General features: G+C 46.4%; 1 protein-coding gene across 2 annotated transcripts in view; it reads right to left on the bottom strand.

Annotated features, from left to right (window-relative positions):
• PACSIN1 (protein kinase C and casein kinase substrate in neurons 1) overlaps positions 1-26,534 on the bottom strand; it is a 109,553-nt gene that overhangs the window by 18,973 nt on the left and 64,046 nt on the right. The window contains exon 1 of one of the 2 annotated variants that reach the window (XM_036768887.1): positions 21,640-21,957. The exons of the other annotated variant lie outside the window; for it this stretch is intronic. The gene's annotated coding sequence lies outside the window, so the exon portion shown is untranslated. Of the gene's footprint in view, positions 1-21,639; positions 21,958-26,534 lie in introns of those variants that run through there. 2 annotated transcript variants of the gene reach the window in all.

Below are 26,534 nucleotides of genomic sequence, written 5' to 3'. Positions count from 1 at the left end.
TGGCAAGAAAAAGCAGTTCTGTTGGAAGGGAAGAGGGGGCAGGTGAGGGAGAATGAGTGAATCTTACTCTCATCAGATTCAACTTGAGGAGGGAATAGCATACACACTCAATTGGGTATCTTGCTCCACAGGAAAGTAAAGGGAAGGGGATAAAAAAGGGGTGGATGATAGAAGGGAGGGCAGATAGGGGGAAGAGGTGATCAAAAGTAAACACTTTTGAAAAGGGACAGGGACAAGGGAGAAAATTGAATAAAGGGGGATGGGATACAATGGAAGGAAATATAGTTAGCCTTTCACAGCATGAGCATTGTGGAAGTATTTTTACATAATGATACATATGTGATCTATGTTGAATTGCTTGCCTTCCTAGGGAGGGTGGGTGGGAAGGGAAGAGGGGAGAGAATTTGGAACTCAAAGTTTTAAAAGCAGGTGCTTAAAAAAAGTTGTTTTTTGCATACAGCTGGGAAACAAGATATACAGGGAATGGGGCATAGAAATCTATCCTGCCCTACAAGAAAGTAAGGGGAAAGAGGATGGGGGGAGGGAATGGGGTGAAAGAAGGGAGGGCTGACTGGGGAACAATCAGAATGTATGCCATCTTGGAATAAGGGGGAGGGTAGAAATAGGGAGAAAATTTGTAGCTCAAAATCTTGTGGAAATTAATGCTGAAAACTAAAATATTAAATAAAAAAAACAAAAAACAAAAAATGGGAAATGTACAAAATTATTTATAGCAGCTCTTTTTGTGGTGGCCAAGAACTGGAAATTGAGGGGATGCCCATCAATTGGGGAATGGCTGAACAAGCTGTGGTATATGAAGGTAATGGAATACTATTGTGCTATAAGAAATGAGGAGCAGGCAGACTTCAGAAAAACCTGGGAAGACTTATATGAACTGATGCTGAGTGAAATGAGCAGAACCAGGAGAACACTGTACTCAGTAACAGCTACAGTGTTCGATGACTGACTTGGATAGACTTAGCTCTTCTCAGCAATGCAAGGACCTAAAACACATCCAAAAGTGTGACGATGGAAAATGCCATCCACATCCAGAGAAAGGACTATGGAGTCTGACTGCAGATCGAAGCACACTATTTGCTCTATTTTTTGTTTTGTTTTTTCTTTCTCATTTCCTCCCACTGGTTGTAATTTTTCTATACACCATGTCTAATGTGAAAATATGTTTAATAGGAATGTATATGTAGAGCCTATATCAGATTGCACGTCATCTTGGGGTGGGAGGTGGAGAAAATTTAAAACTTATGGAAGTGAATGTTGAAAACTAAAAATAAATAAATTTTAAAAAATAAATAAAAGCTTAACCTCTTCTTCCCCACAGTCTTTCCTGATCACCACCACTCTCCCGGACAGCAACCTCTCTATCTTCACATTTCTTGTAGAACACTGGATCTTCCCCACATTCTTCTTATAATCTATCTTGTATTCTACTTTATCTGTGGACCTGTTATAGTCCTGTTTTAGAGTTGTAACATCTTGGAGGGTAGTGATTATGTCATTGTCCATCTCTGTATCCCCATTGTCTAGCTCAGGCCTGGCTACCCAGTAGGAAATGAAGAACTACTTGTTGAGTGAAATTCGTTGGGATCCCTCAGTGTACAGATGGCCCTCTCTTCCTCATGCCTTTCCCTGTTACAGACTTGATTCCTCCTTGCCCTTTCAGCTACAACACGGTTCTGCCAATGTCCCATTTGGCTCTGAACTTCCCACTCCTCCCCTTTTCCCTTAAGCAGGGACCGCCAGACCTGACCCTCTTACAAAATGTTCATCTGCCTTCCTCTGGCTGGCAGTATCAGCTGGGATTTGCTCAGCTGTCTGTGTGTTGATCTGCCCTTGATCCGTCTGTCTGCATCAGTGCTGTCCAATTTAGCCAGCAAGTTTCTGCAGGGCAGAGACTGTGACTCCTCCCCCACCCCCAACAGATCCTCTGCCAGCCTCTTAACACACAGAGAAAGCTCATCACTGTCCCTCACCCAGGAACTCCAGGGCAAACCAACTAGAAAGGGAGGAGAATTAGGCCTTAGAGAGCAAGGCCTGTGGTCCAGTGCAGACCTACCCTGAGCTGTAAGCCCTGGTTTATGGGATTGCAGAATTTAGAGCTAGAAGAACCCATCCAATACATATCACTCATTTTTCAGGGAAAATGTGCCTCAGAAAATAGAAATGACTTGGCCAATATCACACAGGTAGCTGAGATCTAAAACCTGGTCCTCTGACTCAAAATAAAATGCTTTTTCACCACACCATACTGCTAGTGGTCCAGCTGCTGCCTGCTCTGCTCTGTCTGGTTGCCAAAGTACCCCCTCCACAAAACACTGACCAGTGAGTGGAGAGAATTCCACTCAATCTGGGAAGTCAAGGAGATACCCCACCCCATCTGACTTCCCAACCTATCTGCCCCTCACAACCTAAGAGATTTCCACCCATCTCAAGCAACAGAACCAAAGACAGCAAGCTTTGGGATCCTTCTAAAACCTTCACAGGAGAGGATCTGATAAATTCAGTCACAAATAAGGCATAAATGGAAAGAAGAATTTTTGAAATAATTATATGATTATTAATATCAGAAGTTACCCACCATCTTCTAATTGTGAAATATGGTGCTCTCGTCCCCAACCTTCTTGACTTCTTTGCAGCCTCTGACCCTGCTGACCACCTTCTCTTCCAGGATACATTCTTCTTTCCAGGTTTTCCTGACACAGCTCTCTCTTGATTGTTCTCTTACCTGCTTGACTGCTCCTCAGTCTCCTTTGCTGGATCCCCTAATTGTATCTGTAGCCCAAGGGCTCTTTCATGAGTTTCCTTCTCTTTTCTCACTCTCTCACCTGGTGACCTTATCAGCCCCAGTGGGTTTAATTATTTACTCTTTGCTGATGACTCCCAGATCTGTATACCCAGCTCTCCATCTCTCTCCCTAGTGGACACTTCAAATTTAAATCCTACCAGCCTCTGAAACTTCCTTAACACGTCCAAAGTAGAACTCGTTATCTTCTCTCAACGTTTTTCAGTTGTGTCTGGCCTTTTATGACCCCATTTAGGGTTTTCTTGGCAGATATACTGGAATCGTTTGCCATTTCCTTCCCTGGCTCATTTTACAGGTGAGGAAACTAAGGCAAATAGGGTGAAGTGATTTGTCCAGAGGCACAGAGCTAGTAAGTGTCTAAAACCAGACTTGAACTTAGGAAGATGAGTCTTTCTGACTCCAGGCCTGGCATTCTGTCCACTGTGCCACCTAGCTCTGCATCCCCTCTACCAAAATGCACCATTATCCTTCTAGGCACCCAAATTCAAAACCTTAGGGGCAGCTAGGCAGTGTAGTGAGTAGAACTCCGGCCCTGGGGTCAGGGGCACCTGAGTTCAAATCCGGCCTCAGACACTTGACACACGTACTAGCTGCGTGGCGAGTCACTTAACACCAATTGCCCTGCCTTCCCCGCTCCAAAAAAAGCATAAACAAAAAAAATTCAAAACCTTATAGTCACTCTTATTCACTACAAATAATAATAATTCCTAACATTTATATCCCAATTTAACATTTGCAATAACATCTCACTTGATCCTCTCAACAACCCTATGAGGTTTATATTATTAGTATCCGCAATTTATATATGAGAAAACTGAGGCTGAGAGAAGTTAGTCACTTGTCCAGTGTCACACATCTATATTAAGTGTCTGAGAAGGGAGTTGAACCCAGGTCCCCTGATTTCAAATTCACCTCTCTCATCATCACACCACAGTCTTTCTCTCAGTCAGTTGCTAAATCTTGTCATTTCTACCTCCACAACATTTCCCTCATGTGTTCTCTTCTCCCCAATCCACACAGCCGGCATCCTGGTCCAGTCCCTCATCACCTCTCATCTGAACTGCTGCAATAGCCTTCTAATTGGTGTCCTTGCCCCAACTCTTTCCCCACTACAATCCATCCTCCACATAGCTCCCAAAATGATTTTCCTAGATCTGACCATGTCTTGCCCCCACTTAATAAAATCCAGTGGTTCCCTTTTACCTCTAGGATGAATATAAATGCCACCATATGCAATTTAAAGCCTTTCAACCCTTGATGCCCTCCTACCTTTCCAACCTTATTACGCATTACACCACTTCCATCACTCTATAGTCTAGCAGGCGCAGGGGTGGGGAACCTGCGGCCTCGAGGCCACATGGGGCCCTCTAGGTCCTCAAGTGCTGCCCTTTGACTGAATCCAAACTTCACAGAACAAATCCCCTCAATAAAAGGATTTGTTCTATAAAACTTGGACTCAGTCAAAAGGCCACACCCAAGGACTTAGAAGACCACATGTGGCAGGTTCCCCACCCCCGGCAGCCAATCCAGTCTTTTTACTCTTCCTCATACCCTTCGTCTCCCATTGCCCAGCCTTTGCTCTTGTTGTCCCCCCATGTCTAGAATCCAACCCCACTATACCTCACTTCTTAGTATCCTTAGTTTTCTTCCAGGATCAATTTATTCACCATCTTTTACACGAAGCCTTTACTGATGCTCTCAAGATACTAATGCCCTCTCTCTCCCCTAAAAAAAAAAGGTCACATTTATTTTGTATATATTTCTCTCTCCCCTCAAAAAAATCCCCTTTATTTTGTATATATTTTATGTCCCTATATATTTGCACGTCGCTATCTCTACAGCATGTGTGCTCCTTGAGAATGGTTTCATTTTTGTATTGGTATTTCTGTTCCATAATGAATGCTTATTATTGACTGCTCGCGTGTTTGAGGAAGGGAGAGCAGGCACTGTGGTTCTCATGATGCAGGTGAGGCCCAGGAAGGTGAAGTCCATTGCACAAGGTTACACATCCAGACCAGTGGTGAAAGGAAGACTAGAACCCAGATCTCCAGGCTTCTAGCCCACTATGCTATGGAGAAAAGAGTCCAGGCTTGAGAATCAAAGGATCTGGATTCGAATCCTGCCCCTGCTCATTACTACCTGGCTACCTCGGGCAAGTCGTGACCTTAGGTAAGTTATCCTCTGGACCTCAGTATCCTCATTTGTAAAATAAGGGTGTTGGCCTAGATGACCTCTGACACCCCTTCTAGCTCTAGAAACATCACCCTGTGATCCTACGTATCTTGACTAAAGTGGCTGTTTGAATGTCATCTTGTCCATTAGACTGTGAGCCTCTGGAGGGCAGTGATGGTCTTTGTAGCCCTTAGCAGTGTGCATGGTACGTGGTCAGTGCTTGGTAAATGCCTGCGTAGGAGCCCTTCCAGCTCTGTCTATGATCTTGTAATGCCCGGCTCCTTCTGCCATTTCACCCACCCCATAACAAAAGGATGGAGGTCTGGTGCTGAGCTGGGGAGGTTGGGGTGGAGTTGGAACATGATAACTCTCAAATCACACCCTGAGATAATCCCCTAATCTGTCTACGTGTGATGTCATAAATGCTTACAGAGGATGACCAGCAAAGTCTTTCTGTCTAGTCCTGGGATTCCTGAGTCTTCCCCTGTAAACAGATGACAGAGCATACAAGTGGGCAGACAAGAATGAGAGCCAGCAAATACGGGCTCTAGTCATCAGGTGTGGTTAGAGGAAGAGACCACGAGACAGAATAAAGATCCAAAATCCAGCCTGTGTCTGGCTGGGGAGGAGCAAGAAAGCACTGACCGGCATAGAACCACAGAGTATCAAAATTGGAAAGCTCCTCACAGGGGCACCGACTCCAGTTCTTCCATTTTACAGATGAGAATATGGAGACCCAAAAAGAGACTTGCCCAAGGTCAGACAGCTGGTATGTGGCAGGACCCAAACCCACATCCCATGTTCTTTCCCAGGTAATTCCTCATTGCTGTGATCAGAGATCCTTGATCATATCCCTCCTCCTCCGACCATTCATGTGCCCCTTGTGGTGAGGTTGGGTCTTTAGAAAAACCCTTTTCAGGAACTATTCCTTTCCTAGGTGGCCAGCAAAAATAGTGGCATAATTGGTTAAAAAAAAAACGAAACTTTGGCCTAAAAGTTAGGAGGTTCAGGTCTGTCGTTGATCCATGGTGAGAACTTGGGTAAATCATTCCGACAGAGGAGCCTCAGTTTCCTCAGCTGTAAAATCTCATCTAATCTGAACCTGGACAGCAATCCCTCTCTCCTGCCTCAGGTGATTTTTCTATTCTCAGCTTGAAGAAATCTACTATCCCTAGAGGCAGATGATTCCATCTGGTCTGCCCTGATGATTAAGAAGTTGTGCCTGACATCTAGACAAAGCCTGCCTCTTCCACTTCCACCCACTGTTCCTTGGCTCTAGAAATCATGCCCTCTGGGAATAAGAAAAACGAGTCTCCTCTCTTTTCCATATGACAGCCCTCTAAATATTTAAAGACAGCGCCCGTGTTTCCCCTAAGTCTTCCCTTCTCCAGGCTAAATATTCCCAGTTCCTTCAAGGAGATGCACCCAGGGCATGATTTGCAGGAACCCTTACCGTACTAAACACCCTCCAGTTGTCGATGTCCTTCTTAAAATCTATGGCCCCAAACTGGACACAGAACTTAAGGTATGATGTTTTTGTTCTGTAACTCATTGGTTCTCTGACCCAGGGCCCATCTGGACCCGGAGTCAGGAAGACTTGAGGTCAAACCCTGCCTTAGGTACTGACTAGCAGTGTGACCCTGGACAAGTCACTTAATCTCTGTCTGCCTCAGTTTCCTCACCTGTAAAATTAGGATAATAATAAGGGGAAGCTAGGTGGCACAGTAGATAGAGCACCGACCCTGGAGTCAGGAGGACCTGAGTTCAAATTCAGCCTCAGACACTTAACACTTACTAGCTGTGTGACCCTGGGCAAGTCACGTAGCCCCAGTTACTGCCTAAAAAAAATTCAGATAATAATACCTCCTGCCTCTCAGAGTTGTGATGAGGAGCAAATGAGTTAATGTGCACGAAGTGTTTTGCAAACCTGAAAAGGCTCTACGTGAATGCCAGCTGTTACTGCTATGATCGCGGTTATTGTTCAGCCATCCCAGCCATCTGACTCTTCACGACCCCATCTGAGGCTTTCTCGGTAAGGATACTTCCTTCTCGGGCTCATTTTATGGATGAGAAAACTGAGGCAAACAGGGTGAAGTGACTGGCCCCAGGATCACACAGCTAGTGAGTGTCTGAGGCCAGATTTGAACTTAAGATGCCAAGCCCAGTGTTCTATCCATTGCACCATTTTGCCTAAATCTATCTTGGTGAGTTAAGGGGAAGAGGATCTTTGTACATGCCTAAGCCTGGAGAGGCAGCTATGCTCGAGGCAGCTAGGTGGCTCAGTGGATAAGGCACTGGACTGGAGTCAGGAAGACTTGAGTTCAAATGCAGCCTCAGACACTTACTGGTTCCAGCTCTTCCACAAGCTGTGTGACCCTGGATTTGTCACTTAACCTCTGTTTGCCTCCGGAGAAGGAAATGGCAAACTGCTCCAATATCCTTGCCAAGGAAACTCCATGGACAGAATTGATGTGACATGATCCAGGGGAAGTCACGGAGAGTCAGGCATGACTGAACAATAGGAATAAGAAGGCTGGAGAATCTGGAGATGAGCCATGGACTGGGGTCAGCAGTGTTGGGCAGGGGTTGGAGGAGAGGAAGCAGAAGGGGGCTTCCATCCTGGTAGTTCTAAGATAAGGGCTATTTTAGAGATATAAACCTCACATAGTACCAGGTAAGGGTATAGCTGTGCCCCCTTTCTGTCCGTAGTCCTTTCTTTACCAACCTTCCCCACAGGAAACAGAGCCGAGGGACCTGAGATAGGGACAGTCTGAGAGTCACAAACACTTATAAAAAGAGGAGGAAACAAAAGCTCAGAGAGATTGAGATTTCCCTAAGTTCACATAGGTAATTAAGCCTATGCCTCCATCAGGAACACAGGTAAGGCACACGGTCTGTGAGTGAAAAGGCCTTCCTTCCACTGCATCAGGCCATCTCCAAATTCCCTTCCAGAACTAAGGCCCTGCCCCCACTCTCCTCCAGCACCAGTTTGAGCTCCTCACCTTTCACTAAACGGGAACTTCCCTTTGGCAGCCCAGCCCAGCCCACCCAAGGTCTAGCCAAGACCAATTAAAAACAGAAACTTTTCTTAGGAGAAAGAGGAAAGGGCTGACGGGCAGGAGACCCGAGGTCTGGTTCTAGCTCTCCCACTAACTTGGACAAATCACCGTGAGCCTTGGGTTCACTCCCGTGAGATGGGTAAGATGCCATCAGCCTTTAGCTCTCAAGGCCATCAAGGGAGAAAATGTTTTCAATAAGTAGCCCTTTGGAAAATATAAGCTGACCCAAAATCGTTTTGTACCTGGCAGAGGGCATTCAACATGGTGAGCACCCGTCACTGTGGGTGGGATACCTTTCCCGATGCCTGTAATGGGGTGCTGTGCATTGTTACTATTGGTGTGACCCTGGGCACACCTAACCTCTCTGGGACTCACTTACCTCCCTTGAAAGGTGAGGGAGCTTATAGAGTTAGTATCGATTATATTGATTTATTATTTTTATTAAATTTATATTATATGTATAATTAGATATTACATAGTATATATAATTATGCGTATAATTATATATATAATATATGATATATCATGTATCACATTATATATAATATATACATATTATATATAATTTATATAATTATATTTATTATTGGTTATAGATAGATAGCTTTTATCTTAGATTCAGAGCTAGAAGAGACCTTAAAAATCATCCAATCCAACCTCCCCACTTTATAGATAAGACAACTAAGGCCCAGAGAATGTAAACGAGCACTGGTCCACAAAGGTGGTGAGTAACAGAGACAAGATCTGAACCCCAATACTCTTGACTCTAGAACCAATGGGGAGGGGGAGAGATTTCCCAATGTATCATGCTGTTTTTAAATTCCCTTCTTCCCCTAAATCTTGGTAGGCAGGGCCACTGAATGGAAAGGATATTGTTTTTGGAGTTAGAGGCTATTGGTTCCAATCCTGGCTCTACCACTTTCTCTGTGACACCCTGGGTAAGTCGCATTACCCTTGGGGCTCACTGTTCTCCTCTGTAAAATGAGAAGATTGGGCTAATTCAGTGCTTCTTAAACTGTGGGTCTCAACACCAGTTTAAGAAGTGACGAAGGGGTCTCAAGTGGAAAAAGTTTAAGAAGCCCTGAGCTAGATGACCTCTGAGATCTTTCTTGTTGTTTTAGTCCTGTCTGACCCTTTGTGACCCCATTTGGGGTTTTCTTGGCAAAGATACTGGAGCAATTTTCCATTTCCTTCTCCAGCTCATTTGAAAGAGGAGGAAACTGAGGCAAACAGGGTTAAGTGACTTGCCCAGGGTCACACAGCTAGTAAGTGTCCGAGGTCAGATTTGAACTCAGGAAGATGAGTCCTCCTGACTCCAGACACTGTATCTGCTGTGCCACCTCGCTGCCCTCGGAGGCCCTTTCATGCTCTAAATGTATGATTCTATGACCCTTTGATGATTCCCAAATCCCTCATTGTGGAAGACTCAGCAGAGGTAATATACAAACAGCTTGGAAATTGGGGAGAAGTAGAGATTCCAAGAGTTTAAGAGCCTGAAGGTCATCCAGGGGAGCCCGGAAGCTGGTCCAGAGCCAGACCTTCACTTGTTACCTGTGATGACAAAGCTAGAAAATCTTGGAGACAGCATCAGGAGGGAGATGAAATACTCCCTTAAAAAGCAGAGCTGGGCTCTAACTCTGTGGGAAAGGAGCCAGGGCAGCCACAGACACTTTGGGAAAGGAAAGAATGTCATGTTTAGAAGGAGGAAACCATCTAGAAGGTCTACATGGTGGACAAGGCTCCTAGAACAAGAGGGTGTCCTGAGCAGGCATCTCCAGATGGAGTCCCCTCACAAAGATACCATGTATCTCAGAAAGCTTCTTGAACTTGGGAAGATTTTTTTGAACTGATGCAGTGAAGTGAGCAGAATCAGAAGAACACTGTGCATGGAAACAGCAATATTGTGAGGATGGCCAGCTGTGAAAGACTTATCAATACAATGGATCAATACAACGATCCAAGAAGTTCCATGGAACTTATGATGAAAAATGCTGTCGCCTTCCAGAGAGGGAACTGATGAACTCTGAGAGCAGACTAAAGCAGATTTTTTCAGGGTTTTTTTTGCAACATGCCTAAATGGAAATATGTTTTACATGACTTTACATGTATAGTGGATGTCTTATTGCTTGCCTTCTCAATGAGCGGGAGAGAAGCTGGAGGGAAGCAGAGACTTAGGACCTCAAAATTTCAAAAAAAGTAAAAAATGGATATTTAAAAAAATAATCAAAAACCATAGTCAGAGATCCCATTGAGTACAAGGACTTGTTCATTGTTTCAGTTCAATCAATTTAATTCAACAATTATCTCCAATTTATCCTGTCTATGTGAGGAAGCTAGGTGGCACAGAACAAGAAGATCTGAGTTCAAATGCTGTCTCAGACACGTACTAGCGTGACTCTGGAAAGTCATTTAACCTTTATTTGCTACAGGTTCTAGAGATAATAGTAGCATGAAAGTTTTGCAAAATGGAGTTGTGACCTGATCCAAACATTCTGGAGAGCATTTTGGAATTATGCCCAAAGGGTTGTAAAACTGTGCCTACCACTGGTAGGTCTACATCCCAAAGAGATCATAAAAACGGGAAAAGGACCCACTTGTACAAAAATATTTATAATAGCTCTTTTTGTGGTGGCCAAGAATTGGAAATTGAGGGGACGTCCATCAACTGCGGAATGGACAAACATGTTGTGGTTTATGAATGTAACAGAATACTATTGTGCTATGAGAAATGAGGAGCAGGCAGACTTCAGAAAAACCTGGGAAGACTTACATGAACTGATGCAGAGTGAAATGAGCAGAACCAGGAGAACGTTGTGCACAGTAACAGCCACATTGTGCGATGACTGACTTTGACAGACTTAGCTCTTCTCAGCAATGCACTTATCTAAGACAACTCCAAAAGACTCATGATGGAAAATGCCATCCACATCCAGAAAACGAACCTTGGAGGCTGAATGCAGATGGAAGCAGACTATTTGCTCTCCTTTTCTTTTGCTTCTTCTTTCTCATGGCTCCTCCCACTAGTTCTAATTCTTCTCATAATGACTAATGTGACAATATGTTTAATATGAATGCGTAAGTAGAGCCTATATCAGATCACATGCTGTCTTAGGGAGTGGGGAGGAGAGGGTGGGGAAGAAAATTCAAAACTTAAAATCTTATACAAGTGAATGCTGAAAACTAAAAATAAATAAATTGATTATACAATAAAAAAATTATTGCCTCACTTTTTCTTCCCATCATCACTTGAAGACCCTTTTGTCCGAGGTTCTCACAACTTCCCCAGTTGCCTCTGCCCCCACCCACAGAGGTTTCCAGCTAGGCTTTATTTTTTCCTACCTGTGATACTGGAATGAGAGTTTGCTGACTTAACTATTACCAGACTGCCTGACTGGTTTGTGAACTCTAATCCACCCCCACATCCCAAGACCTCAAACCTCAAAAAAACCTCAAAGAGATGGGCACATAACTTATTGCCAAATTATCGATTTGTTGATTCCAGTGGGGGGGGGGGGTCGGTAGGGGATGGGAGGGGCTTTCATAAAGATCTGGTCAATTTTCCTTTCTACTCCGTTCCTGAGAAGTTGTGGGGCAATTGGGAGCTTTTAGAAAGGCAGAAAAGAATTCAAGCCAACATTGGCATCCAGGTCACGGACAAAGGAGGGATGCTCTGCCTAGAATGTGTCACAGTGGAAAGGGCTCTGGATATTAGCCCAAGTCAAAGGACTTGAGTTCACATCCCAGATTTGCCACAATAGCTACAGGTCCTTAGGAAAATCACTTAAGCTCTCTTGGTACCAGTTTTTTAATCTGTGAAATGGGGATCATGATAGCATGCACTTCAGGGTTGTTGTCTCAAATGGGATGCAAAAGCATTTTTGTGTTTATTCTTATTCGGTTGTTTTTCAGTCATGTCCAACTCTTTGTGACCCCATTTGGGGCTTTCTTGACAAAAATACTGGAGCAGTTTGCTGTTTTCTTCTTCAACTCATTTTATAGATGAGGAAACTGAGGCAAATAGGATTAAGGGACTTTCCCAGGGTCATACAGCTAGTAAGTGTCTGAGGCTGGATTTGAACTCATGAATATGGATCTCCCTGACTCCAGTCCCAGTACTCTACCCGTTGTGCGATAGACAGACAGACAGACAGATAGAGCGACAGACAGACAGACAGATAGACAGAGAGACAGAGAGACAGACAGATAGAGAGACAGAGAGACAGACAGATAGACAGAGAGACAGACAGACAGATAGACAGAGAGACAGACAGACAGATAGACAGACAGACAGACAGACAGACAGATAGATAGATAGACAGAGAGACAGACAGACAGATAGACAAATAGAGAGACAGACAGAGAGAGAGAGAGAGAGACAGACAGACAGACAGATAGATATACACACACATACACACCTACGCACATATAGATAAGATATAAATGTGACATGTGCGTACAGGTATATGTTAGCTATTATTTTTAATTTTTTTAAATTCTAAACCTAACAAATATAAAAAAAACCCCAGAGCATTTCTACATAAAAAGAGCCCTGAAACCGTAGATCTCTTCCCATACCACTTGGGCTTTTTAAAAAATATATTAAAAATTCAACGCATAGCTTTCAAAACTATCCTCCTTGATCGCTTCCTTCTGAATTTCCTTCTGTTCTCCTTCATCCGTGTTTAAAACTGTTTCAATGGGCCTGCTCTTTTTTCTTTTCCTTCCTTATTTTTGGGGGGAGGGGCATCACTTCTGCTATTCTGACATTCTTCTATTATTACTGTAACGATTACCTCTCAAGTGAGAGGGTCGGCCCAAATGCCCTGTAAGACCCCTTTCAGCTCTAAATCTATGGTGTGATGAAGTTTAGAGAGGCTCATGAACAGTCTAGACCAGAGTAATTAATTTTTCACCTAAAAGGGCACACGCAGACTGTCTCCTGTAGTGTGGGAGGGATTGGCGTGGAGGGAAGAGGGACCCACACTAACGAAATCATGGCTCCCTTAAGTATTGAAATACACTGTAGGGTCGATTTGCCTAAAAAGCAGCCATGTCCCTACAGGATGAATGAGTTCTTCCTTTCTTAAGGAGTCCAACCTTGGAAAGGGTCTCAGGTGAACCAAGCCTGTAATGAGAAGGCTGCGGTCAACGGGCTGACCCCAGGTCAGAGGTGCGTGATTGCTTAGCCATCAGCTGGCTTAATAGCAGTTCAGCCAAAAAAGACGAAGGAGGTTTTGTTGACTCAATATGAGTCAATAGCCTGACGCATCAGCCACAAAGGCTAATGTGATCTTGGGCTAAATTAGCAGAGGAGCAGGGTACAGAGCGAGGGAGGGGAGAGGGAGGGAGGAAGGGAGGGAGGGAGGGAAGGAGGAGGGGAAGGAGGGAAGGAGGAGGGGAGGGAGGAAAGGAGGGAAAGAGGGAAGAAGGAAGGAAGGAAGGAAGGAAGGAAGGAAGGAAGGAAGGAAGGAAGGAAGGAAGGAAGGAAAGAAGGAAGGAAGGAGAAAAAGAAGGAGAGAGAGAGGGAGGGAAGGAGGAGGGGAAGGAGGGAAGGAGGAGGGGAGGGAGGAAAGGAGGGAAAGAGGGAAGAAGGAAGGAAGGAAGGAAGGAAGGAAGGAAGGAAGGAAGGAAAGAAGGAAGGAAGGAGGAAAAAGAAGGAGAGAGAGAGGGAGGGAAGGAGGAGGGGAAGGAGGGAAGGAGGAGGGGAGGGAGGAAAGGAGGGAAAGAGGGAAGAAGGAAGGAAGGAAGGAAGGAAGGGAGGAAGGGAGGAAGGGAGGAAGGAAGGAAGGAAGGAAGGAAGGAAGGAAAGAAGGAAGGAAGGGAGGGAGGGAGGGAGGAGAAAAAGAAGGAGAGAGAGAGGGAGGGAAGGAGGAGGGGAAGGAGGGAAGGAGGAGGGGAGGGAGGAAAGGAGGGAAAGAGGGAAGAAGGAAGGAAGGAAGGAAGGAAGGAAGGAAGGAAGGAAGGAAGGAAGGAAGGAAGGAAGGAAGGAAGGAAGGAAGGAAGGAAGAAGGAAGGAAGGAAGGAAGGAAGGAAGGAAGGAAGGAAGGAAGGAAGGAAGGAAGGAAGGAAGGAAGGAAGGAGAAAAAGAAGGAGAGAGAGAGGGAGGGAAGGGGAAGGAAAGAGGAAGGGATTTGACACTGCTGATCACCTTCTTCTCCTGGATATTCTGTCCTCTCTAGATTTTCATGATGTTACTCTCTCCTGGTTCTCCTCTTATCTATCCAATTGCTCCTTTCCAGCTCTCCCTTTTACCTTTTTCCTATTCCTAGTCCCCATTCCCTTTGCTCATTCTCCATCTATTTCATATCCATTATGTTCCCCAAGGTTCCACCCTAGCCTTCTTGTCTTCTCCCTCTGTACTGTCCCCTTGGTGTTTTCATCAGCTCCCACAGGTTCAATTATCGTCTTAGTGTAAATGACCCCCACATCTATACATCCAACCCTAGTCTGTCTTGAGCTCAAATCCTACGTCGCTAACTGCCTTGTGGACATCTCAAACTCAACACGTCCAAGACTGGGCTCACTATCTTTTCCCAAATCCTCCCTTCTTCCTAACTTCCTTATTACTGTCAAAGATGCCACCACCTTCCGGGCATCCAGGAGCCATCTTTGACTCCTCCTTCACACTCACTCCACATGTAAAATCCATCGCCAAATAATCCTGTCCTTTCCACCTTCACAACGTCTCTCAGCTACATCCCCTTTTCTCCACTCACACAGCCACAAAAACAGGTGAGGACACCATTACCTATCACCAAGACTATAATGATAGCCTTCTAACTGGTCTCTGTGCCTCGAGTCTCTCCCTATTTTCATCCATCCTCCATGCAGCTGCCAAGTCCATGTCTCCCCATTGCTCCATGAGCTCCAGTGGTACCCTATGACCTCCAGGATCCAATATAAAACTCCCTGTTTTGGCATTTAAAGTTCTTCTTATCTGATTGCTTCTTTCCTTCCTAATCTTAGGCTTTATTCCCCACCATGTATATACTGCCACCCAACAATGCTGGCCTGCTTGCAGCTCTTCAAACACGATACTCTGACTCCTGAATCTTTGGACTGGAATTCTTTGCTCCCTCAGCTCTGTCTCTTAGTTTCCCTGGATTTCTTCAAGACTCAACCCAAATCCCACCTTCTGAGGAGGTCTTTCCGGGTCACCCTGGCTTCTAATACCATGCCCTCTCAGAATGCCTCCTATCTATTCTGAACTATCCACTACGTACCTGGTTACTGACATGTTGTGTCCTCTCTCCCCAGTTAGAATGTAAGTTCCTTAAGGGCAAGAGCTAGTCTAGCTTTTCTTTCTATCCCCAGCACTTGGCACAGTGCCCAGCAAATAATAAAGACCTGATAAATTCTGGCTGTTTAAGCAGATGCTGAATGACCACTGTCAAGGATGACCAGGTGTCCTATCATGGAAGGTTAGATTAGATGGTTCTCTAAGATTTCTTATAATAGTGAAAATAATAATTCACATTTTTACAATGCAGTTACTTCGAAATAGGGCAGCGAGGTGTGCAGTGGATAGAGTGCTGGGCTTGGTGAGGAAGACCTGAGTTCAAATCTAAACTCAGATACTTACTAGCTGTGTGACCCTGGGCAAGTCACTTAACCCTGTTTGCCATAACTTCATCTGTGAAATGACCTGGAGAAAGAAATGGCAAACTACTCCAGTATCTCTGCCAAGAAAACCCCAAATGGGGTCACAATGAAACAACAAAACAGCAGCCACACTTCCAAACAACCCCCTGTAAGGTAGATAATAGAAATTTATTTTGGTCTCAACTTGTGATTTTAGTTACATAGGGAACTCCCATTATGGAAATCCTCCACACCAGTGCAGATGGGCAGCTTACCCACAACATAGTCTCGTCATGCTTTGCCACTGACCCCTTCTCTCTACTCACATGGTTCAGGCACTTATTGCCTCTTGCCTAGATAACTCCAACATCCCCATAATTGGTCTCCCTGCCTTAACGTTCCCACCATTCCAGTCCCTCTTCTATTCTGCTGCTAAAATTATTTTCCTTAAGTACCGATCTGACCATGACACTCTCCTAGCCAATAAACTGCACTGACTCCCTATTGTCTTTAGTACAAAATCTAAACTCCTCTGCTTAGCTTTTTAGACCCTTTACAACCTTGCCCCAACCTACCTTTCTAACTTCAATGTACTTTACTCCCCTTCCTCCATCCATTGCTCCCTAGCCAAACTTGCCTTGGGTTCCTCAAACGTGACCCTCCGTCCCTCATTTCTGCGTCTTTGTCCTGGCTGTCACCCAGACCTGGAAAGAACTTCGTCCTCACCCCAACTGGTAAAAACCTTTCTCTTCCTTCAAGACAAAGCTCAATTAGTGCCTCCTCCACACTGCTGTCTCTCCCTAACCACCTTTTGTTTACCTATTTACATTTCTTCTCTCTGTATTAATTTTGCACATGCATACGGATATAGATATGTAGATAGACACGTAACTATCTCCTCTCCTTTCCTGGTGTTCTGCCCAAAGAAAGTTAAGTTTTGATGACCAAAAGCTACTAGTTGACTTGGGGATTTACCGGCTACATTTCTTTCTCATAGACCAAGCCTCAAATCCAACTCACTCTGAATCTCGTAGATTGGACCACAACAGGCTCCTGCCCAAGCACCATTTTATGGTTATTTTTGGGCCCTCCTGGCTCACAGTGAATGTAAATACTAACTGTTTCTCTTTTAGCCAACAACTCCGAGGGTCTCCCCTCCCAGTTTGATTTTTTTTTAATTAAAGAGGCTATCCCTTGACTCACTTCTTAAAGAGGGCTATTCACTGAATGACTATTGCCTCACTCAAAGTGAGGAATCTAAAAAGAGCCAAGGTCTCCCATTGCATCCTGGGCCATCTCCAGTCATCCTGGTGAGTATCTGGCCACTGGACCCAGAAGGCTCTGGAGGAGAAAGTGAAGCTGGTGACCTTGCACAGCCCTCCCTCACTCAAATCAAAGTCAACCGCAAGTCATGTCATCATCTCTCCATCATGGTCTTCTTTGAGAATGAAGGACAAACCACACATGTGTGTATATTGAATATATAATTTATATGATACATATATACTATTATGCACACACCTATTTGTTGTCTCCTCCAGTTAGAGTGTACTAGAGGCAGCTAAGTGGTTCAGTGAATAGAATGCCAGGTCTCTAGGAGTCAGGAAGACCTAAGTTCAAATCAGGCCTCAGACACTAGTCGTGTGACCCCGGGTAACTCACTTAACCCTGTTTGCCTCAGTTTCCTCTTCTGTAAAAAAAAGAGCTGGAGAAGGAAATGCAAACCACTCCAGTATCTTTGCCAAGAAAACCCCAAATGGGGTCATGAAGAGTCAGACACGACTGAACAAGAACAACCAGTTAGAAGGTAAGTTTTTTACGAGTAGGGATTGTAGTGTGTGGCACATTATTAATGCTTAATAAAAACTTGATTGATTGAAAGAGTTGCCTGGGACATGGAGAAGTTATAGCCCATGATGACATGACTTGTGTCAGAGGTGGGATTTGAACTTGACCCCAAAGCCAATCTTCTCTATCTGCTCTGTCATGCTGCCTTTTGTCAGGATTGTTGTCCCATTTTATAAATGAGGAAAATGGAACTCAAAGGAGTAGCCTGACTTGCTCAGGGTCATACAACTAGGAAAGTGTTGGGGCTGCTGACTCCCACCCTAACACACTTCCTTTGTCCCAACCCTAAAATCCTTTCATTAGGAGTTCTTAACCTACATCCATGGATAGATTTCGAGGATCTATGAACTAGGATGGGAAAAAAAATCTTTATTTTTACCAACTTCTATCTAAAATTTAGCATTTCCTTTAATTATTTAAAAACATGATTCTGAGAAGGGTCCATAGGCTTCCCCACACTGCTCCAATTAAAAATGTAAAAAAGAAAGAGCCAGGCATACAAATACAGAGATAGGGTCATCCTAGGAGATGGGGCCCAGGACAAGGAGACAGTTAAAGAAAAAAAAGAAGAAGCAAAAATGACCTAGGAGAAGGACAGAGAAAGAGAGAAAGGGAAGAAAGATCAAAATTTGGAGGGAGAGAGAAAAGCTAGATATATGGAGAGAGATAAAGACAGAGAAAGAGAAATAAAGAACACATAGAAAGAGGAGAATGGGTAGAACAGGAACAAGGGGAAGTGGAGAGACAAAGCAAAGAAGAACTGAGGAGAGAGGAAAGGAAGAAGGAATGGCAAAGAGGAGCCAGGATTGTGGGAAGGACATCTGGGAAGTTCAGACACTTGCAGAGGGTCCATGGAAGGGCCAAAGAGAAGTCACTGTCCTGGTCCCAGTTACTCCTGCCAAAAGTTGTTCCACTTAGCCCTGGAAGTCTCCTCTCTACTCCATGGGGAGTAGCTGCAGCCTCCTTGGATGCCAAAACGTATTCTCCTAACAGATGCTGCTCTTCAAACCTGTGCCAGAGGGTGGTCAAAGGCCCCAGAGAGACGAGGCTGATGTAGGTTCCAGCCACCAGGCTTTGCATGCCTGTAGACTCTCCATCCTATCTCTCTGCTATGCTAGGTTTCTCTGCCCTTGCCTCACATGCTACCTGGCCATGGCTCCCAATGCATCCTGGGCCATCTCCAGTCATCCTGGTGAGTATCAGGCCACTGGGCCCAGATGGCTCTGGAGGAGAAGGTAAGGCTGGTGACCTCACACAGCCCTCCCTCGCTCAAATCAAAGTCAACTGCGAGTCCTGTCATCATCTCCCTGAGGTCATGGTCCTCTTGGAGAACAAAGGATGAACACAGCAACAACCTGGCCATGGCTAGAACAAGGGGTCCTGCCTCTGTGGCTCAGTTAGGGCATCCTTTTGGAGTGGAGGAATATGACTGAGAGGGGAAGAATGAAGAGGGAAGGTCAAGGCAGCAACTCTGCTTTCTTGCACTCATGGAAAAGAGTCAGGTCACAGCCCCAGCCCTGGATATCTGCTATGGACATGGAGGGACACAGGAGGGCTGGGAAGCCCACAGGAGCAGTAGAGGTGAGGGAGGAAAGGACCGTGAAGTTTTCTCAAGGCTGAAAGCTCAAGAGAAACGCTCCTCTCTTTAATTTCCATTCCCAGGACCACCTTAAAATAGTCATTAGAACTCATCTCTCTGTAGCCTTCTAGTGTTTACTCACAGCAACCTCGTGATGTAGTATAAGTGTTGGTACTGCTACTTAACGGAGAAGGAAACTGAGAGATGAAATGACTTGCCTTGGATCACATAGGTAGAGTTGGAACTCAGGTCTCCCTACTCCGAGTTCACTTTCCGTGACATCCCATCTCATGCCCATCTCTAGCCCTCTCAGCCTGAATCTGGCCTGGGGGGCTCATATCAGCCTCATGACATATGCTCTTCTGCCCTGAAGAAGCCTCCGATGTGAGAAAGATCACAGAGCAGAGAATCCTAGAACGTCAGAGCTGAAAGCAACATTGGAGACCACGTTTCACAGGTGGGAAAATGAGGCTCGGGTGGAAGGATTGACGTGCCCATGGTCACACAGCCAGTGAGAGGAGGAGCGAGGACAAGGATCCGGGTCTCAAGGCTCCTAGTCCTGTGCTCTTCATCGCAGGAAAGGCAGAAATTAGTGCTGTGCTTCACTCCCTAAATAAGACCCCGGAGAGATGGGCAACATCCACATGATGTCAGTGCCAGCAGTACCCATTGAAAGGCCAAACAGAGCAGGGGAAACAGATTAAGAGCAGAGATGGAAAATCCTTTGGCACCTACACACACACACACACATGCGCACGCACACGCACACACACATTTGCATGTGCACATGTATACACGTATGTATACATAGCCCAGCACACATGTAGCCATGCTCCACCCTTGGGTAATGATTTCCTACTATGCATTAGGCTGAACTGGGAAGATAACTAGCTTGCTAAGGGCCCAGAAATCTCCCTCGGTTATCTCTGCCATTCTAATTCAGAAAAAAAAATTCAGTCTTCCCCACCCAACTCCTCTAGTCTCTGAGTCAGATAGACACAAGGTACCTTCCCCAGTCCTCTACCCTAAAGGCCTCTGCTACTCCAGAGGCCCCCAGTACCTCCCACCAACCCTCTTCGGTGCAAAGGTATGAATCTGACTGTCCCTCTGGAGTGCCTCACCCCCTCCAATGGCTTGGCTGCCTCCCTCCCTCCCTCTGCAATGCACATCCCTCTCTCCACTCCCCCCCCCCCCCACATCCCAATCATCTTTCAGAGCAATGCAGCAAGCACAAAGAAGGCCCAGACTCTGAGGCTCAGGCTGTGTGGCTAGAGGAGTCAGCAAGGGTTGTGGCACCTTGACTCCGACCCCAGGGGTCAATTTCACTTATTTCAGACTTGCCCACCTGGTCAGCCCTGGATCATAAGATGGAGAGGTCAGGCAAGGAGGCAGGGCTAGAGGAGGGAGTGGGGGTGGCAGCTGGGGAGGGAGGGGGGCTAGGGGGTGGCACAGGACAGGAAAGGGCTCTGAGGTAAAGGGCCTTCGAGTTGGAAAGGACTTCATGTATCTTTTTATTCGATCCAATTGGAACTAGAAAAGAGAAGCCCCCTGCTTTCCGTGCCTTTGCTCAGAGGGATGGTAAGGGACTAGGGGAAGGGGGTGGTCCACAGGGCTTCAGGAGGGACAGGGAGTGGGGGATGTCCCATGGTAGATGCTGAATTCCTGAAGCAGAGAGGAAGAAAGGAGATCCCCGGCTGTGAACCACTCCCCTTTAAGGTCTGGCAATAAATAATTCCAAGAAGATCAAAGCCCTCCCCAGATGGGGAAGGAAGGGGAAGAGACTGGAAGAGGGTATGGGGACCAGGGAGATGAAGAACCCCAAATTAGAAAACTCTTCCAGTCTTAACAGTGACCAAGTGCCCTTCGCTTCCACCCTGTCCTCTCTTCACCCATGCCAGGTACCTTCTGGCCTCTGACTAGGAAGGGCAGCAGGGGTGAGGTCGGGTGAGAGCAGAACTGTTCTCTCTCTCTCTCTCTCTCTCTCTCTCTCTCTCTCTCTCTCTCTCTCTCTCTCTCGCGCGCGCGCGCGCACACACACACACACACACACACACACACTCCAGCCTCCCAGCCTCAGGAGCATCTGCATTTCAGCACTGACATGGGCATGGAGGAATGGGGGACATGTAAGGAGTTGGGGGCAAAGAAGGAGGGGATGGAATTGGGGAACCAAGCATCTATTCCCTCCACTGTAAAATCAGGGGGTTGAGCCTGGGGGTTCTTCAAGTCCTCTACCACTGTAGCAGGCTGGGATTTCCTAGGATAGACTTAATGAAGCAGGGGGCGCACTGGCCCCTGGACCTGGCCAGGGGCTTCTCAGTGGAGCGCTGTCCCCTTCCTGCCCGCTAATGAGGATTGTCCTGCACTGGAGCCCTCCCGGGCACACATGGGTACCCCCTTCTCTTGGGGAGAGGGGGGAAGCTGAGCGGGGAGAGTAGAGGGTAGATGGAAGAAGGACTCTCTCGGCATGGCCCCTTACAGACTCTGCCCCTCTCCCTTCCAACCCCCGCAGCCTCATTCTGCCCACACATCCTGTAGCCCTTCCCCTATGACTGCCCTCTGCCCAGCTGGGTGCCTACCTGGGCCTAGCCAGGGCGCAGGAGCCAACCTCCCTTCCAAAGCCCAGCAGAAACCAGAGACCGGCTGGCTGGTTGAGTTTGTTCTCGTCCTCCTCCTGCCCTTCCTCTGGCAGAGACGGGAAGGGAGCCCGGCGTCCAGGCAGGCAGCCCGGCTGCTCCAATTGCTTCCACTCTGCTTGAGATGAGACGGTCGTTCCAGGGCTACAGGCAGCCAGCTTCTCTCCTTCTCTTCCTCCCTCCCTTCGCCCTCCTCCTTCTCCTTCTGTGCCCGCCTCCCTCTCTGCCTCTCCCTCCTTCTCCAGCCACCCACCGCCTTCTGCTGGTTTCCATGGCAACTAGGCAATGCGCTGCACATCCAGCTTCCCTCCAGTGTGGACAGGGGACACACAGATACACACACACACACACACACACACACACACCCCTTCTACACGGGAACACACCTGTCCCTCACACGTCACAGAGGGCTAAGTGCCCCACCACAGACTTGCCATTCCCTGACACGTAGGCACACACGTACAGACCATACACAAACACGTACACAGCTATGTGAAGACGCACATGTTCAACCATGGCTCTCATATCTTTCCCCCAAACTCTTAGGCACCCTTCTACACCTGTGTTCAGCACACAAGAGAATATATCCCAAGTTAACTGTCCATGCGCGCACGCACACACACACACACATGAGCATGCTCGCATGTATGTGTGTATACACACATGTGCATGTGTGTATGCATGTGTACACACATGTGCATGTGTGTATGCATGCGTGTGTGTGTGTGTGTGTGTGTGCATATCTGTATATCCATGCCTGGATATACAACTACGCATGTCTCTTTTTCTGTATATCTATGTAGATATATACAGTCACAATAAAAACCCAGTTGTTTTGAACTGCACTAAAACTTCTGGGACTGGATAGCATTAAAATATGTGTACACACAATATACAGCAACGGCCTGTATCTGTACATTACATAATTTGCCTAGAACGGTATGCACAGAATTCCTGTGTGTGTGCACATGCCATGTGACCGTGGTATGTGTTTCATGTAGCCATGCATGTATAACACATTTGCATGTAATCCACCTACAGTACACTTGTGTCTGTAAACATGTAAATACCATGCTATATACGTACAGTACTTGTGTGTGTGTGTGCGTGTGTGTGTGTGTGTGCGCTCGAGCGCGTGTGTGAGCCTCCCAGGGGCTCGGCTATGAACTCCATCTCCCTTCATCATACATACATACATACATACACACATATGTATACATGCTTACATATAAATATATACATACTTATTTCCAGAGCACTTGTGTGTTGATAAGCACATGAAAACATAATTTACATCTATTCCTGTGTATTTTTAACACAAACATTCATGATGCACACGTAATCTCATGGACCAGTTAGCATGTAAATCCAGAAGATTCACACACACGCATTGATCTGTAATACAATTCAGTGACTACTATACATCCAAGTATATACAATACAAGCTCCATTCCATGTGTGCAATGCATTAACAACACCAATCCATGGCACATCTGCCGTGCATACACATGTGTGTACATACATGTAACATCATACAGTCACGCCACATGTGTGTATATGTGCATCTGTAATAGAGTGTTACAAATGTGGGTGATAGGACATCTCCAATCAGTCAGCCTGGCATGGTAGAGAGTCAGTCTTGGCATCAGCCCAGCCTGGGTTCAGGTGCCACCTCTGACACGTACTGGCTATCTGATCCCAGGCAAATCAATGAATCTCAAAGTGCCCCACGTAATTTTCCAAGACAAAGCTGTGGAACAGTTGCTGATGTTCCTGGGCAGAGGGGCTTGCCTCACCGAAAGGAATTTAATTATATCTCTAGACCCCCCAAAAAAATCACTTAAGAATTTCAATTAACTATGCACACAGGAAAAACCAAGTGGATGAAGAATGTCTATGAATCAGAATGTCTAATCCTCTGCAGTTGGACAGATTTGATCCAAGAGTAGAGAGACCAGTCTTTCTTGGACAGATGCTATAACGAATATACACGTGTAACGTCCATGATACGTAGGTATCCACATTATACAAGCAACAGAAGTAAATGGCACCCTTTTGTGCAGAAGCAGGGCACACATCCAGGATGCCATGTATATCTACATGAATCTATAATAAAAATGTAATTCCTAACCAGGCATACACATGCACAAAAATGTCCTAGACTTGGAGACGTGGGCCAGCAGCGTGAGGAAAATATGTTGGGCAGAGGACTGGGGTGAGGGAGACTTCTCTGCCTGTCTCAGCTACCCTGGGGATTGAAGCTAAGCTTTGTTCCTTAGCTTCGCTGCTAATGGAGGGGATGACAGGAGCTCATGTATCACTTCCTTTCCCCCAAAGCTCCAGAGTAGTGGGATATCAGAACTGGAAAGGACATTGGAGACCATCTAATCCTATTCTCTCATTTTACCCGAGAAGGTAACTGAGGCCCATTATGAGGAAATGACCCTGTGCAGTGTCAGTGGCAACGCTATGACTAAGAACACAGGTCTCCTGCTCCCCGGCCCTGGGCTTTTCCCACGTATCACAGTTGTCTACATGCTTCTCTTCTCCAGCCTGGCCTCGGCCTTGGGGGATGGCAGTATGGGCTGGAGTCGGGCAAAGGACCACAAACTACAATGGGCTGTTCAGCCCCCAAGACCTCTCACGGTTTTTCACTGGCAATGGGCAATATCAATCAATCAACATTTATTAAGTACATGCTATGTAGGCACCGTGCTAAGCACTGGGGAGTGTCCCTGCCCTCAAGGAACTTACACTCTAATGTGAGAGACAACACGCAAACAAACCTATAAGGGATAAATGGCAAATAGTGGAGAGAAGGCACTGGAATGAAGAGGGCCTGGAGAAGGTGGGATTTCGGGTGGGACTTAAAAGAAGCCAGCGAGGTCAGCAGTCAGAAGGAGGGAGAGCATTCCAAGCATGGACCTGCCGCCTTCACTGAGTCCCGTGAATGTATCTAATGATATATTCTCCCTGGGCAAATCAGCCAGCAAATGTTCAGCACATGGGTCAGTTCTGACCCTTACTAGCTGTGTGACCCTGGACAAGTCACTTGATGTGACTTAATAACATAAAAGGGGGATAATAACACCCTCAAGAACCCTCAATAACACCCTCAGTTGCTACGAGTAAAGTGCCTTGTGAACCGTGATGTACCATAGAAACGTTAGTCATGATCCCCAGGCCGTGACCCCTAAAGCAATGCTGGGGACATAGGAAGCACTCGAAAACCAGCTCAGTAAAATTCCCCACTTTAAACGCCTGACTCCAGGCCTGGCTCTCTATGCACTGCGCCGACTAGCCAGCGCTACATAAATGGCGGCTGGTTGTTGTTATTAGGCAACAGTAGATCAGGAGTGTAGGAACCGAAGTCGGGAAGACCAGAGTTCAAAGCCAGCCTCAGACACCCGGTGACTCTGGGCAACTCGCTTTGACCTTCGTCTGCCTCATTGTCTTCATCTGTAGAGGGGCGAAGTGATAGCACCCACCTCCCAGGACTGCTGTGCGGATCAGATGAGACAGCCTTAAAGTGCCATATGAACGCTATCATTATTAAACTGTCTATGAAGTACAAAATCCTCAGTAGTATAGAATATTAAACTTGGTTTCTTTTCATTCCTAAATTTAAAAAAAAAAACACACAGAAAAACAAGAATGAGGATATCCCATCTGTTTAAAATGTCAGCCAGATGGGACAAAAGCAGATTCCATTCTCTTTCAGCCGGAAGTCTGGCAATCCTACCTAAGGGGAAGGCAGACTTCAGGCTGACCCTGGGAGTCCCAGAGCAGGAGTCAGGACCCTGGCCAGCCCCTGGCAGGCTGAGAGGAGAAGGTGAAGAGTGTGTGAAGGGGAAGAGGGAAGAATTCTCAGCTCTGGAGCAGGGTCTCCCTAGGGAATGAGGAAGTTGGATACTGAGGGGCTGAGGCTGGGTATTGAGTTCCCTGGTCATGAAAGCAGAACCCCCTCCCAGTCTCTAGTACCTGGCCCCCTGGTCTGGCTCATCTTTCTCCTAAAGAGCCTGGCTGCTTCAGTATCAGGCCCCAGGGACAGATGCTCTGTCTCCTTTGCTCTTCAGCTGCCCCTCAGCCTGTCTGTCCTTTCTCTTCCCCATCTGTCCTCCATCCCCCACCTCTGCCCCAGATCCTGCCTCTGTCTTCCGGCTGGCGCGCGCGCGCACACACACACACACACACACACACACACACACAAGTTCAGATCTCCTACCCATCACTTCTTATTGGGATAGCTCTTTGGCTGCCCACCCTGCTCCCTATCTCCTTAACCACCATCACCAGAATCCGCCCTGGAAACCAGTGGGGGAAGTCTTCCTGACCTTGGATCTGGATTTGGAGGGCTTCATAGGCTCAAAGATCCAGAGCTGGAAGAGACTTCAGAAGCCATCTGCTCTGGACATCTCCTTTTACAGATGAGGAAACTGAGGCCCCACAGGTAGTGAGCTTCAAAGATAAGATTGGAACTAAAGTCTAGCCCTCTTTTCCTAGTACCATGTTCTATTTCCCTCTTCACTGAGGTCCCCTCATTCCCCAGGTCTGGGGAAGGATGGGACTCTCTCAGGGACAGAGCAGGTACCTTCTTGATGCTCAACCCCCACCTCGGGTGGAGTGAGGAGCAATAGAGAGGGGGATAGTGACGATTCAGTCAAGGGATCTGTTGAGTCACTGACCTACCCACCCCTCCCCCATCCCTTGAAACCCGGGGTGTTCTGTACCCTGACAAAGGCTCAGGGATGTCTATCTCTAGATCAGCTGTAATCAGCAGTCATTTGCTATAGTTTGGCATTCCATTTGCATCACGCTCACCAAATGACAAGATGTCT

The sequence above is a fragment of the Trichosurus vulpecula genome, chromosome 7, assembly GCF_011100635.1.
Source record: "Trichosurus vulpecula isolate mTriVul1 chromosome 7, mTriVul1.pri, whole genome shotgun sequence".
Taxonomy (NCBI): domain Eukaryota; kingdom Metazoa; phylum Chordata; class Mammalia; order Diprotodontia; family Phalangeridae; genus Trichosurus; species Trichosurus vulpecula.
Note: the sequence above shows the minus strand (reverse complement) of the source record. Positions and strands in the feature narration are given on the sequence as shown.